General features: G+C 41.4%; 1 pseudogene; it reads right to left on the minus strand.

Moving 5' to 3' along the window:
* The window catches only part of LOC112080712 (spectrin beta chain, non-erythrocytic 1-like), a 116,471-nt pseudogene that overhangs the window by 54,911 nt on the left and 45,734 nt on the right, over window positions 1-15,826 (minus strand).

Genomic DNA, 15,826 nt, shown 5'->3' on the forward strand with positions numbered 1-15,826 from the left:
AGGCATGTGTGTTAGCAACATACAGGCACCTTCAATTACACTGGCCTTAGTTCGTCAGTTGCCAATATGAATCGTTTACTTGTTGTGCACTTTGAAACGCAATATGAGTATTTATTTCAAGGTGAGGAGAGGAAACTTTGAAACTTTTATAATTTAGATGAAGTGTCAAAATCAATCCAAATCAACCACTACTGTAAGGTTCTGTATTTATTTTCTTAGTCAACCTTGTGTTCTGTTTCGTTGGGTTCTTGAAGCCCTGTTTCTTTGTGTTCTTGAACATAGCCCTGTCTTTCATTTTTGTTCATTGATTTCACCTGGTCTCATCAGCTCCTTATTTAGTTCAGTTCATTCTGTTTGTGCCTTTGTGAGGTATTGTTTGTTTTGACTCTACTAAGCCTTTTCCTAGCTTGTTTGTGAGAACCAGTTATAGCCTTCAGTCCTAGTTTTGATTCACCTGCCTGTTTGCCTACCTGTGTAAGACCATTGCCTCCCTGTGTATGACCATTGCCTGCCTGTGACCACTGCTTTCTGTGAAGGTGAAAACCACCTGCCACGCTCTGCGTGTGAATCTATACCTTTTTCTCCCTGAGTATTCATTACAACTACCATCAACTCCCTTGTGACTCCTGTAAACCTAAGAGGATTCGATAGGTGGAAGCGATATGCGAGAATTCCACCCAGCCAATCARAAAGGCAAGATGATACTTAGTGSCAACCCAATCCTCTTGTATCTACAGGAGGGCCTAGGATGAGGTTCAGGTGTGCCGATTTGGAATTATTCAGCATTGGACTGACATACGCCAGTTAGTTTCACCATTGATACTTGGTTAAAATTATTATTTAGAAGAGGGATGGGACATTAGGGTAATATTATCTGACAAGGTAACATGATATGACACCCCCTACCGGAAATTTCACATTTTAAATGTGTTCATGTGTTAGTGAATTTTTATTTATTTAACCTTCATTTAACTAGGCAAGTCAGTTAAGAACAAATTCTTATTTACAATGATGGCCTACCAAAAGACCTCCTGCGGGGGCAGGGTCTAGGATACTTTTTTTTTTTTTTTACATATACATATAGGACAAAACACACATCACGACAAGAGACAACACGACACTACATAAAGAGAGGCCTAAGACAACAACATAGCAAGGCAGCAACACATGACAACACAGCATGGTAGMGACATGACAACAACATGGTAGCAGCACAAAACATGATTTCAAACATTATTGGGCACAGACAACAGCACAAAGGGCAAGAAGGTAGAGACAACAATACATCACGCAAACATGCTACAACTGTCAGTAGTGTCCATGATTGAGTCTTTGAATGAAGAGATTGAAGAGTAAGAGTGAAGGCAGGGTAGATGAGGTAGAATGCATTTTGAACAATTCAATTTCTGTTAAAATAAAAAATTAAATGTGCAATTATAAATGTTGTCTTGCCAACACAGTTTTAACAGATACATTTTCGGAAGGGTCCTCTCTCCCTCTCTTACCTTCATCTCGTCCATCCAGTCCATGATGTAAAGCATCTCCTGGAAGACCCTCTGCAGACCCAAGTTCATCTCCAGGCGCTGGCGCCTCGCCTTCAGAAGCTCCAGCAGGTACTCCCACAGCCGGATCACATTGTCCTTGCGTGCTGCGATTCGTTTGATGTCGTGGTATTTCTCTGCCTCCAGCTCCTTAGCGACGGACACCACGGCCTGCACACGCTCCTCGTAAGCCGTAATGTCCGTCTCGATGGCCTCATGCTTCTTGGTGGCCGCGTCCACCGCTGGAAGGTCGAAGCCAAAGTTGTCCTGCGAGATAGAAGTGATGGGAATGGAATAGATTAAAATACAGTATTTTAATACAGTAAAATACAGTATATCCTAACAGTATTATATTGTATGGTTGGCAACATACTGGCATACAAGGAAGAAATACTCTCTATTTCTGTAAAGTTAATTGGGCTGCAGGGGCAGTATTGAGTAGCTTGGATAAAAGGTGCCCATTTCAAACGGCCTCGTACTCAATTCTTGCTCGTACAATATGCATATTATTATTACTATTGGATAGAAAAMACTCTCAAGTTTCTAAAACCGTTTGAATTATATCTGTGAGTAAAACAGAACTCATTTTGCAGCAAACTTCCTGTCAGAAAGTGAAAAATCTTAAATCGAGGCTCTGTTCCAGGGCCTGCCTATAAATGTGCTTGATATCTATTAGTATACATGCACTTCATATGCCTTCCACTAGATGTCAATAGGCTGTGAGAGGTGAAATGGGGTTTCTAGGTATTTCTATGGTCAAAAGATAGAGCTTGGAATGACATRACCCCAGAATTCCTTTGTTCAGGAAGCGCATAAAGGTCACCAGTATTGGCTTCTGAAAAGCATTCGTTATAGACGTCTTATATCTCCGGCTTTGATTTTATTTGATAAATGTGAWAATATCATCGTAAAGTATGTTTTTTCAATATAGTTTTATTAGATTATTGAAATTTTTTCGGGAGTTTAGGCRTGTTGCGTTCTTTGCGTTTGGTGACGAAGGAGAGCTTAGCGCCACTTGGCTAGTTTTGCTTGCTMATTCGAGAGGGAAAAATGCCATTCTAAAACCAAACAACGATTGTTCTGGATAAAGGACCCCTTGTACAACATTCTGATGGAAGATCATCAAAAGTAGGACCCATTTATGATGTTATTTCATATATCTGTCGAACATGTTTACTATTAGTTTGYGCCCAGATTTTGGGCGATCTCTCGCTATAACGTAAGCTGCATGWCGTACTGAAGTTATGTTTAGAATTCTAACACGGCGATTGCATTAAGAACTAGTGTATCTATCATTTCCTATACAACATGTATTTTTTAGTAAAGTTTATGAATAGTTATTTGGTCAGAATAGGTGAGTGTCAGAAACATATACGGAGATTCTGGAAAATAATTGCTACATGGTCACATTGTTTAACCACGGATTTCAGCTCTAAATATGCACATTTTCGAACAAACCATATATGTATTGTGTAATATGATGTTATAGGACTGTCATCTGATGAAGTTTATGAAGGTTAGTGAAAAAATTTATATCTTTTGCTGGTTTATTTGCCATCGCTAACGTTGAATTGAATGAATGGGGTTGTGTGGTAGGCTATTGTAGTAAGCTAATATAATGCTATATTGTGTTTTCGCTGTAAAACACTTAAAGAATCGGAAATATTGGCTGGATTCACAAGATGTTTGTCTTTCAYTTGCTGTACACCATGTATTTTTCATAAATGTTTTATGATTGTCACGCCCTGGCCTTAGTATTCTTTGTTTTCTTTATGTTTTTTAGTTAGGTCAGGGTGTGACATGGGGAATGTATGTGTGTTTGTAGTGTCTAGTGTAGTTGTCTAGTTATGTCTATGGCTGCCTAGATTGGTTCTCAATTAGAGGCAGCTGTGGTTCATTGTCTCTGATTGAGAGCCATATTTAAGGCAGTCATAGGCATTGGGGTTTTGTGGGTAATTGTCTGTGTCTATGTTGCATGTTTGCACTTAGTCTTTGATAGCTTCACGTTCGTCTGTTTGTTGTTTTGTTTCGTTGTCCTTCTTCTAATAAAGAGAAGATGTATTTTCCACACGCTGCGCCTTGGTCCTCTCTCTCTCCCATTGACGATCGTGACAATGATGAGTATTTAGGTATTTCAATTTGGTCTCTGTAATTGTTCTAGCTGCTTCGGTGCTATTTCCGATTGTAGCTGCAATGTAAAACTATGATTTATACCTCAAATATGCACATTTTTCGAACAAAACATAGATTTATTGTATAACATGTTATAAGACTGTCATCTGATGAAGTTGTTTCTTGGTTAGTTTGGTTGGTTTTGTGCATGCTACCTGTGCTGTGAAAAATGTCTGTGCTTTTTTGTATTTGGTGGTGAGCTAACATAAATATACGTGGTGTTTTCGCTGTAAAACATTTAAAAAATCGGACATGTTGGCTGGATTCACAAGATGTTTATCTTTCATTTGCTGTTTTGGACTTTTTAATGTGTGAAAGTTAAATATTTCTAAAAAATATATTTTGAATTTCGCGCCCTGCACTTGGACGGGCTGTTGTCATAAGTGTACCGACACCGGCCTGCAGCCATAACAGGTTAACGTCTTTACAATTTGACAATGACATAAAATACTATGCTTCCTTTAAAAGGGGCAATCAGCAGCTGCTATTTTTGGATTTATACATTGATGTACCCATTGATTCTTGAAGAATATAACTTAGAAATGCCTCATGAGGGGCCTCTCGAGTGGTGCAGTGGTCTGCGTCACTACAGATCTGGGTTCGATACCGGGCTGTGTCGCAGCCGGCCGCGACCGGGAGACTCACGAGGTGGCGCACAATTGRGTTAGGGGAGGGTTTGGCCATCTGGGATTTCCTTGTCTTATCAAAAAACTATAAACAAAAAAAATGTTATGCCTCGTGACATTATTTCAACTGTCACACCACATCAGAACCCAAAATATAAGCTTGTTTTGCTCCATTGTAAATGTAAACAAACACTGTATAGCCTCAAAACATGGTTAAGGATCCACCCCTTTTTTCAATTTTCGCCTAAAATGACAGACCCAAATCTAACTGCCTGTAGCTCAGGCCCTGAAGCAAGGATATGCATATTCTTGGTACCAGTTGAAGAATGTGAAAGGAATGTAGGATAATATAACACAATARATCTGGTAAAAGATAATACAAAGAAAAAACCAACCGTTCTTTTGTATTTTTTTTGTACCATCATCTTTGAAATGCAAGAGAAAGGCCATAATGTATTGTTCCAGCGCAGGTGCAATTTAGATTTTGGCCACTAGATGGCAGCAGTGTATGTGCAAAGTTTGACTGATCCAATGAACCATTGCATTTCTGTTCAAAATTTTGTATCAAGACTGCCCAAATGTGCCTAATTTATTTCTTAATAACGTTTCATGTTCAAAATTGTGCACTCTCCTCAAACAAGTATGGTATTATTTCACTGGAATAGCTACTGTAAATTGGACAGTGCAGTTAGATTAACAAGAATGTAAGCTTTCTGCCAATATCAGATATGTCTATGTCCTGGGAAATGTTCTTGTTACTTACAACCTCATGCTAATCGCATTAGCCTACGTTAGCTCAACCGTCCCGTGGAAGGGACACCACCAATCCCGAAGAAGATTTATTAACGATAATTTGTGATATCATGGATGGTCAAGCCTTGCATCCATAGCTCTGTCTATGAATTTGAGAGTGGTTACATTTTCCCGGCCCATCCCTCAGGATATTGCCAAAACAGAGGCGGGGTGTCCGCTTTGTTATTGTTTCAACTTCAGATTGGCCCTGATTTCAGTTTGACAAAAGTAGGAAAGCAAATGAGATGTACCGTTTACATCTGCAGCACTTCATCTTAATGTGCACAGAGATGCTGCCATACCAGTGGCATACCATACCATATTACACTGAATCTGTGTGTCCACCAAGTGGTGCAAAACTGTGAGAAAACAATAGCTGAGACATTTGTATTAACAATGATGTGGTAAAGTACTGTATTTTGTGTAAATAGGAGGTAAAGTGTCACAATTGCTTTTTATAATTATTCTTTGTGTGAGTGTGTGTGTGTCTATGGCTGTGCGACAAGCCGTTGGATTTCATTTAGCCAGTTGTCCCTCATGGCTACTTTGAGTGTTTGTGTGAGTATGTGCATACATATGCATGTGTGTTCTTCTATTTGTGCGCAAGCGTTTGTTTTTACCTGTGAGACGAGGCGCTGGTTCTCACTCAGCCAGGTCTCCCTCATGGCAGCCTTGCGGTCAAAGCGGCGAGCCAGCTGCTCCAGTTTCTCCTGTCGAATCAGCTCTGTCCTCAGAGCCAGCTCCCGCTCATGCTCTGCCTTCTCCAGTCTCTCCCAGGTCTACCATAGACAAAGTTAAACACACAATATTAACTCAGGTATATCATATGGACAAGACAGACCAACATGAACATCGGACGTTATTTGTCTGTTCATTTCTARACTATTCTACATGTTGAATTGCCACCATTTTCCACCAGTCTGTCTTGTACTACACACTATGCCAATGGTGGATTAAACTCTTTCATAATCTCACAGTTTTATGTCCGGATGCAAAATGTATGAGTTGGCTGTAATAATTATACCATAGGAAAACGCCTACTTACTAATAATAATACTACCACACACCAAAGAAAGACTACCAAACACCTTGACACAGACAAACAGGAGAGAGAGATAGTGAACAACTTGATGTTTCATGAAGACAAAACATTGGTCAAGGAGTAGGGTAACTTTGTCCCTAGACCCTGATCTTGAGTCAGTTTGGCATTTTCTCCGCTAATGGTAAAGGTTAGGATTGGGGGAAGGGAAACTGATCCTTAATCTGTACCTAGGGAAACGTCACCCTAAAGCATTCGTCAGAGACTACAGGCATCACCTTGTTAATGTCAGAGATGAGTTTGCCCTCCCTGGGCATGTAGACTTTCTGATTGTTGGCCCTCATCTTGCTCTGGATGGTAAACAGAAGCACCTCCAGGTTGCCCTTCTCAGTAAACCTGATCGATAAAAAGAGAAATGGTTTTGGGGGAGTGAAAATGTTGACAGCGTATAAAAAGGCTAATGTCTGAACACATCATATTACTTCAAGTTTGCAGGGTTGCACTTATTTCAAAGCGTTTTTGGAATGCAACAGTCATGTCTTATTTCTGCATCGTTACATACTAAACATGCATACTTTATCACTTCAATTCATGGACATAGCAGAACAAAAATTTTGAAGAACATTCCACTACAAGCAGGAGAGAGGCGTGCACCCAGAATGTTGTGCCATTCATTTAACATTAGGACTTGACATTTTTTGCTTTAGGTAGTGACATACATTTTTCATAGAAATATTGGTTCAGAAGTTTGGAACAAAGAATTTGTGATGTTCAGGGAATGTCACAGGAACAGTAACCAAAAAAGGGGTCAAGGAATGGCAAGGTAACTGGACAATGTTATACCTTGAGTAAATATTATTAGACATTTACAAATATTCTTAAGAGGGTCTTAAAAGCTGAAGATTGCCCATCTTGTCAGATCTCCATAAGTGCATAGGGGTTGCATTGGGGTATAGGCGCTGATTTGGGATTGGGTGCTGGCGGGGGTTACTCACTTAGGGGGTTTCTCGACCGTGCGATATGTGTTGAAGGCTTGAAGCTGCTGCTGCACCCCGTTTAAAGAGTTGGCAAACTTGCGATTGTTGAGGATGATGATGGTCTGCTCGATCCACTCCAGCAGGTCTGAGGCCAGAGACTCGTACTTCTCAATCATCTTCTCTGTCTCAATGGCATTGTCTAGTACCTAGCGGAACAAAGAGTATTTGTTTTCTTTCTTTTAGTTTGGCCTTCCTGAAGTGCCAGATTGACAGTTTGCACTTTTGGTACTATTCCATTGGTTTCATTATGCCCTAAAAGCTCAATCAAGTACAGCTTGAAAGTTTTTATACTATTTGAATCCAAATCTGAAAAGCTCTTACYCTGCCCCGAACAACTGAGGCAACTTGTTGACAACAACCCAACAAACAAACATGGAATTTGAGATAATAAATTAAGAATAAACACTGAGTCACCTTCCCAATACGTTTCCCCTCCACTTTCAGGGCCTTCATTTTGGAGAAGTAGTGGTAGTATGTCACCACGTATGTGATGACAGACTTCTCATCGGGGTGGTCCACACTGATATCTGTGAAGCAAAAATTACATTTCTGATTGGTTAATACAATTTTTAAGTCATAGTGACAATGATTTGGAACATTACAAAAATATTAAAAGAAGATCTCCTTTTGTATTTCATTATTTTGTATGACAGGGCAGTGGGAAGGTAAAGCAGGTAGAAAGTGGAAAATGGCAGACATGGCTCAAATCCCCATCACCAGGGGGTATATGTAGTCTGGAGTCTGCAGCGCTATCACGAGACCAGACTCTGGCCCCTACAGTATTTTATACATTCCAGTTAAGAATTATTACTTTTTTATTACGTTTATTTGGATAACAAAAACATAAGTAACAGTACAGTCGTAGCCAAAAGTTCTGAGAATGACACAAATATTAATTTCTACAAAGTTTGCTGCTTCAGTGTCTTTAGATATTTTTGTCAGATGTTACTATGGAATACTGAAGTATAATTACAAGCATTTCATAAGTGTCAAAGGCTTTTATTGAAATACAAATATTGACAAATACATGAAGTTGATGCAAAGAGTCAATATTTGACCCTTCTTTTTCAAGACCTCTGCAATCCGCCCTGGCATGCTGTCAATTAACTTCTGGGCCACATCCTGACTGATGGCAGCCCATTCATGCACAATCAATGCTTGGAGTTTGTCAGAATTTGTGGGTTTTTGTTTGTCCACCCGCCTCTTGAGGATTGACCACAAGTTCTCAATGGGATTAAGGTCTGGGGAGATTCCTGGCCATGGATCCAAAATATCGATGTTTTGTTCCCCGAGCCAACAGCAACAATGCTGGAAAAGGAATTGTCCGTCACCAAACTGTTCCTGGATGGTTGGGAAAAGTTGCTCTCAGAGGATGTGTTGGTACCATTCTTTATTCATGGCTGTGTTCTTAGGCAAAATTGTGAGTGAGCTCACTCCCTTGGCTGAGAAGCAACCTCACACATGAATGGTCTCAGGATGCTTTACTGTTGGCATGACACATGACTGATGGTAGCGCTCACCTTGTCTTCTCCGGACAAGCTTTTTTCCGGATGCCCCAAACAATCAGAAAGGGGATTCATCAGAGAAAATGACTTTACCCCAGTCCTCAGCAGTACAATCCCTGTACCTTTTGCAGAATATCAGTCTGTCCCTGATGTTTTTCTTGGAGAGAAGTGACTTCTTTGCTGCCCTTCTTGACACCAGGCCATCCTCCAAAAGTCTTTGCCTCACTGTGCGTGCAGATGCACTCACACCTGCCTGCTGCCATTCCTGAGCAAGCTCTGTACTGGTGGTGCCCCGACCCCTCAGCTGAATCAACTTTAGGAGACGGTCCTGGCGCTTGCTGGACTTTCTTGGGCGCCCTGAAGCCCAAGAAGTGGTTGATTTAGGTGCAATCTTACTGGCAGCAATATCCTTGCCTGTGAAGCCCTTTTTGTGCAAAGCAATGATGACGGCACGTGTTTCCTTGAAGGTAACCATGGTTCATAGAGGAAGAACAATGATTCCAAGCACCACCCTCCTTTTGAAGCTTCCAGTCTGTTATTCAAACTCAATCAGCATGACAGAGTGATCTCCAGCCTTGTCCTCGTCAACACTCACACCTGTGTTAACGAGAGAATCACTGACATGTTGTCAGCTGGTCCTTTTGTGGCAGGGCTGAAATGCAGTGGAAATGTTTTTGGGGGGATTCAGTTAATTTGCATGGCAAAGAGGGACTTTGCAATTAATTGCAATTCATCTGATCACTCTTCATAACATTCTGGAGTATATGCAAATTGCCATCATACAAACTGAGGCAGCAGACTTTGTGAAAATTAATATTTGTGTCATTCTCAAAACTGTTGGCCACGACTGTACACTGAGAAATGATGCGTTGCACCAGATGTATCTATTTTCCATATGCACTCCTCTATTACATAGAAGAGCATAGTCCAGAACTCACCCTCTGGGTCCAGGAGCTTGGTAAGCCCCAGATGCTGCTCAGCCAAATTGAAGGCATTCTGCAGGTTGTGGTGGGCATTGGACTTTTTCAGCTTGTCAAAGTCAATCAGGTCTGGCCTTTACACGAGACAAAGCATCATACAACAGCACCAGTCACACAGTATACCACCAAAGAATCAGAAGGTAAATACCCAGATGTCATTTACCTGTTGAAATGTTAGTTATGTTCCAATATCTCAAAGATTCAACACAATTATACCAAATGACATACAGTAATGCATCAATAAATCCCAAAGACACCAAAAAGTAATTATTTGAACATTACTCTATGGTAAATAAGAAAATAAATCGTCATAAATGAGGGGGGTTGGAGGTGGGATAAAAAAAAGATATATTGGGTCATTACATGTGACCATATAAAGTAAATAGCAGACTGTGACATAAATCACAAAGGATAATTGGTCTGAATTACATGAGAAAAATGATCTGAAATATGTTAGGAACGTTGTAAAATGTGACCCACAAGGGCATGAAGGATAGTTGATCAAACAGACTCTTGTTACCTGTGCTTATGGATGAGGGCATTGAATGCCATGCCGTCTCGCCAACTGGTGCTGAAGTTGTGAATGTTCACGTTTGGATAGCTATAAAGAACAAAACAGAGAACAACAGATATTACGATGTGTTCAATGTTCAAATTCATTCCCAAAGCAATTTCTATATAATTCAAGATGTGGATCTTCTTCTGGAATTTCTTTAATGACTTATTCTGAAAGTAAATGAAAATGTCACAATGGTGTTGCTGTCTAAATAAATGTATATCTTAAGGAGGATTGTTTCAGTCAAGTGGTGGAACTGAGAGCTGTAATATAGATGACCCAAGTCTAACTATTTCAAATCTCTAAGAAACGTGTCTGAAAGCAAGGTGACAGTCAATCACTCACCCAGCAGTCTTCATCTGGCACCAGAGGAGCAGGGCATCCTTGGCTGATCTCTTCTCTTTGTTGTCTCCATCAGTCTCAACACTAATGTCCTGGATCTGTCACACAGACAATGATACAACAGCACCCGTGAACAGTCTCAAATCAAAAATCGAATTTTATTTGGCACATTCGCCAAATATAACAGTTGTAGACTTTACTGTAAAATGCCTATTTACGAGCCCTTTCCCAACAATGCCGAGTTAAAAAGTAAGAAAATGTGATAAAAAAAGAAATAATAGTAATACATTAAAATAACAATTACACAGCTATGTACAAGGAGTACTGGTACCGAGTCAATGTGCTGGGGGTACAAGGTAGTTGAGGGGATTGAGGTAATATGTAAATGTGGGTAGGGGTAAAAGTGAGTAGGCGATCAGGATAGATAATAAACAGAGTAGTGGCAGCGTGTGGGAAGAGTGTGAAACAGTGTGAATGTGTGTGAGTGTGTGTATGTGTATGTTGAGAGTGTCAGTGTAGTATGTGTGAGTGTGTGGGTAGAGTCCAGTGAATGTGCATAGAGCCAAAGCAAGAGAGTCAGTGCAACAACAAAAAAAGGGAGTCAATGCAAATAGTCCGGGTAGCCATTTGATTAACTGATCAGCAGTCTGATGGCTTGGGGATAGAAGCTGTTCAGGAGCCTTTTGGTCCCAGACTTGGCACTCCGTTACCACTTTTCGGAGAGAACAGTCTATGACATGGGTGACTGGAGTCTTTGGCTTCCTCTGACACCGCCTGGTATAGTGGTCCTGGGCTTTATGCATTACCCGCTGTAGCGCCTTGCGATCTGATGCCAAGCAGTTGCCATACCAAGTGGTGTGCTCTCATACATTGCCTTACATATCTTATTCATGTTATAACAATCTTTATGTAAATAATTGACTGTGTAATATGTGTGCTGATAAGTACAAGTTAGTATTAGATCACTGTTATAAAGGATGAGGCCCTACAGTAAATACGCTTTTGACGCTCTGTTGGATTGAAATCAGCATACTGGCCAACTCTCCTCATGGAGAGCAACTGGGTTTGTTGCTCACATACCAATAACAACATACCTGATTCAGATAATCGGGACCCTGCTGTACACAATAGGTCTCCAGGATAATAATAGAACACTGGCTAAGTGAGCGTTCAAACCAGACAAATGGATGCACAAAAAAACACAGCAATTCAATGGTTTTCAATGGGAGCAGTGCTTTGGGGGAGGCCCTCGGGTTGTGTTGCGCTGTCCGTTATATATGTTGCAAAGACTTATCCATCACCCAATTGAAAACCTAGAAAAGCATTTGTAGCAAATCATTTCTCCCCACCACACCTCTGCATCAGACATACGTTTCATGCGTTTTGGTTTGAAGACTCTCTTACCTGGAACCTGAGAATGATGGTCCAGATGAGGCCCAGGGTGAGGCGGTGGTTGCCGTCGACGATGTCATGTGAGCCCATGTTTTCCAGGTGGACCCTCTGCTCCTTGAGGAACTGCAGGGCCTTGTCCACATTCTCCAGGCAGTGGATACGCATCCGTCCCCTGGTGGGCTTGGGCTGGGGAGACAGGACAGGACACCGAACACGTCAGCTACAAGAGTTTCACACTCTTGAGAGTGGCCGTAGGTTAAAAAAATAAGTTGGTGACACTATTTCTTGTTATAAGCATGTACAGTATGAGCCCTTAACACTGTCTAATTATAAGTCTTCCCCAAAACATTATAGGATCATACATGCCCATGGCATCATAATGCATTATACTTGTTGGCCTAAAGTTAAAAAGGATAGTTCACCCATATTACAGAAAATTACACATTGCTTTCCAGTCTATGGACAAGGTATGACAGCCAGCCATGCTTTGGTTTAGTTTTCCTGTCACTGTTTTAGCATTTGTGGCATAAATCCCATACATTTACATTTAAGTCATTTAGCAGACGCTCTTATCCAGAGCGACTTACAAATTGGAAAGTTCATACATATTCATCCTGGTCCCCCCGTGGGGAATGAACCCACAACCCTGGCGTTGCAAGCGCCATGCTCTACCAACTGAGCCACACGGGACCATACAAGTCATGGTAGCGATATTAGCATTTTTCGCACATCAAGTCCAAATCATCCAAAAGTATCTGAAATTTATTGTGAGGATAATATCTGTCCCATGACTTGAATGGGAATTGTGCCACAAATGCTAACACGTTAGCATGTGGAAACAGTGCCAGTGAAACTAAACCAAAGCATGGATTGCTGTCATACACTTTTTTTTACATTTTACAGACGCTCTTATCCAGAGCGACTTCATACTTTTAAATATTTTTTTTCAAACTGGTCCCTCATAGGAATCTAACCCACAACCCTGGCGCTGCAAGCACCATGCTCTATCAACCAGCTCTACCAACATAGTTACACAGGACTGGAGTTACACTCCATACMTTTTCCATAGACTGCTTACAGGGTAAGGAAACCAATATGTCATTTAGTAATTTGGGTGAACTAACTATTATTCCCATGCCATTAAAAAGCGTGTTCATACTGATATGTAGTTCTGTTTTTGTTTGTACATTACATGACCAAAAGTATGTGGACACCTGCTCGTCAAACATCTCATTCCAAAATCATTGGCCTTAATATGGAGTTGGTCCCCACTTTGCTGCTATAACAGCCTCCACTCTTTTGGGAAGGCTTTCCACTAGATGTTGGAACATTGCTCCGGGGACTTGCTTCCATTCAGCCACAAGAGTATTAGTGAGGTCGGGCACTGATGTTGGGCTATTAGGCCTGGCTCGCAGTCGGCTATTCAATTCATCCCAAAGATGTTCAATAGGGTTGAGGTCAGGACTCTGTGCAGACCAGTCAAGTTCTTCCACACCGATCTCAACAAACCATTTCTGTATGGACCTCGCTTTGTGCACGGGCACATTGTCATGCTGAAACAGGAAAGGGCCTTCCCCAAACTGTTGCCACAAAGTTGGAAGCACAGAATCGTCTAGAATGTCATTGTATGCAGTAGCGTTAAGATTTCCCTTCAGTGGAACTAAGGGGCCTAGCCTGAACCAGGAAAAACAGCCCCTGACCACTCCTCCACTAAACTTTACATTTGGCACTATGCATTGGAGCAGATAGCGTTCTCCTGGCATCCACCAAACCCAGATTAGTCCGTCGGACTGCCAGATGGTGAAGTGTGATTCATCACTCCAGAGAAAGCGTTTCCACTGCTCCAGAGTCCAATGTCGGTGAGCTTTACACTACTTCAGCCGACGCTTGGCATTGCGCATGGTGATCTTAGGCTTGTGTGCGGCTGCTCGGCCATGGAAACCCATTTCATTAAGCTTCCGACAAACAGTTCTTGTGCTGACATTGCTTTCAGAGGCAGTTTGGTACTCGTTAGTGAGTTTTGCAATGGAAGACAGACGATTTTTACACCCTATGCGCGTCAGCACTCGCCAGTCCCGTTCTATGAGCTTGTGTGGCCTATCACTTCTCGGCTGAGCCGTTGTTGCTCCTAGACATTTCCACTTCACAATAACAGCACTTACAGTTGACCGGGGCAGCTGTAGCAGGGCAGAAATTTGATAAACTGACTTGTTGGAAAGATGGCATCCTATGACGGTGCCACGTTGAAAGTCACTGAGCTCTTCAGTACGGCCATTCTACTGCCAATGTTGTCTATGGAGACTGCATGGCTGTGTGATACATTTTATATACCTGTCAGCAACGGGTGTGGCTGAAATAGCCGAATCCCCTCATTTGAAGTGGTGYCCACATACTTTTGTATATACTGTATAGTGTATCACACTTTTACAATTGCCTGGTAGTCTACATGAAATCAAAAGTGCACTCATGGTTGCAAATTCAACCTGACAAAAAAAGTCCTAAAAGTGCAAACTTAAAGCTAATTCAAGCTCACCTCAAATACATTCAAGTTTAAGTATATGACATGTATTTGAAGGGTTTTATTTACACAACATGCCACTTCTTCACTCTCCTAAAAGCAGAGGATGCAGCTGACTATGTTAATCTGATGAAAGTGAATGAGTAACCTGGCAATAAAGCAGCCCTCTGCCCTCTGATGTGCGTGGAGACTTTACTCTGAGGTGTGGTTTTGGAGGAGCAGAAGAGGGGGGACAGGCCTTTGTGCAGGCAGGGGGAAGTCAACCCTATTCAATCAAAACCGCAAAAAATTGGAAGCAGGCACTTTTGGATTGAAGTACTCAGCAAAATAAAAAAAGGCAATAGTGTAAAACAAAAACATAACTGCTTATTTAATTTAAAATACAGCACTGTACATGCCTAGTTTTTCACTRWGYTGAAAGAAGAAAATGTATCCCCGAAAACRGATGATGGTTTGGATTGAAGAATWAAAAAATKTACTTACTGTATCTTAACACCATTTCATTGACACCCAAGTGAGAGTGAAAGCAAAATCCCTATTCAACTCCTATTGCTGAGTCAGTCAGCACAATACACTGCTGACCTCTAAGGCATGTGTGTTTGTCTCTATCTCTGTGTGTGTACATGTATGCCTGAGTGTGTGTCTCTGTGGAGACMCACTGGCATGCTGTGTGGTGGCGCAGCTCTTTGAGATGCAGATTTATACTCTSTAGGAGCGCCAGCTGAGTAGCAATGACATAAGCACTTTTCTACCAGACCATGAGATCATGTACAGGAAGCATCATTCCTACAGAATCTACAGGTTCACTTTACTTAATCATTGCTGAAAGATGACGTACAAAATGTGGGGAGACCATGGCTTGCATTTTATWTGCAATGTATGTACGTACACACACAGCTGGGTATTCTACATTTTAGCAGACGTTCTTATCCAGAGCAACTAGGGATAAGTGCCATGCTCAAGGGCACATCAACAGATTTTTCACCTAGTTGGCTCAGGGATTCGAACCAGTGACCTTTCGGTTACAGGTCCAATGCTCTTAACCGCTGGTAAGCACATTCTGTATGTATAGTATCTTGAATTATGTCATAAAAAAAGTGCTAGGTAGTGACAAAAAGATATTCAGTGCTTATGAGCAGTGATGTACTTGTGACGACCCTCCCACTCTGTCTGCCGTATTCTCTCTTTGTTCTTGTTTCCTTATTAGGATGCCGGTGGGCGGAGTTGGGAGGGTCGTCAGCTACATGGGAAACACCTGGGCCCACTGTCATAGGATAAAAGCAAAAACATAGGTGGGTAAACTCTTATAGCTGTAAATAAAGTAGT

Source organism: Salvelinus sp. IW2-2015, unplaced genomic scaffold, assembly GCF_002910315.2.
Source record: "Salvelinus sp. IW2-2015 unplaced genomic scaffold, ASM291031v2 Un_scaffold16448, whole genome shotgun sequence".
Taxonomy (NCBI): domain Eukaryota; kingdom Metazoa; phylum Chordata; class Actinopteri; order Salmoniformes; family Salmonidae; genus Salvelinus; species Salvelinus sp. IW2-2015.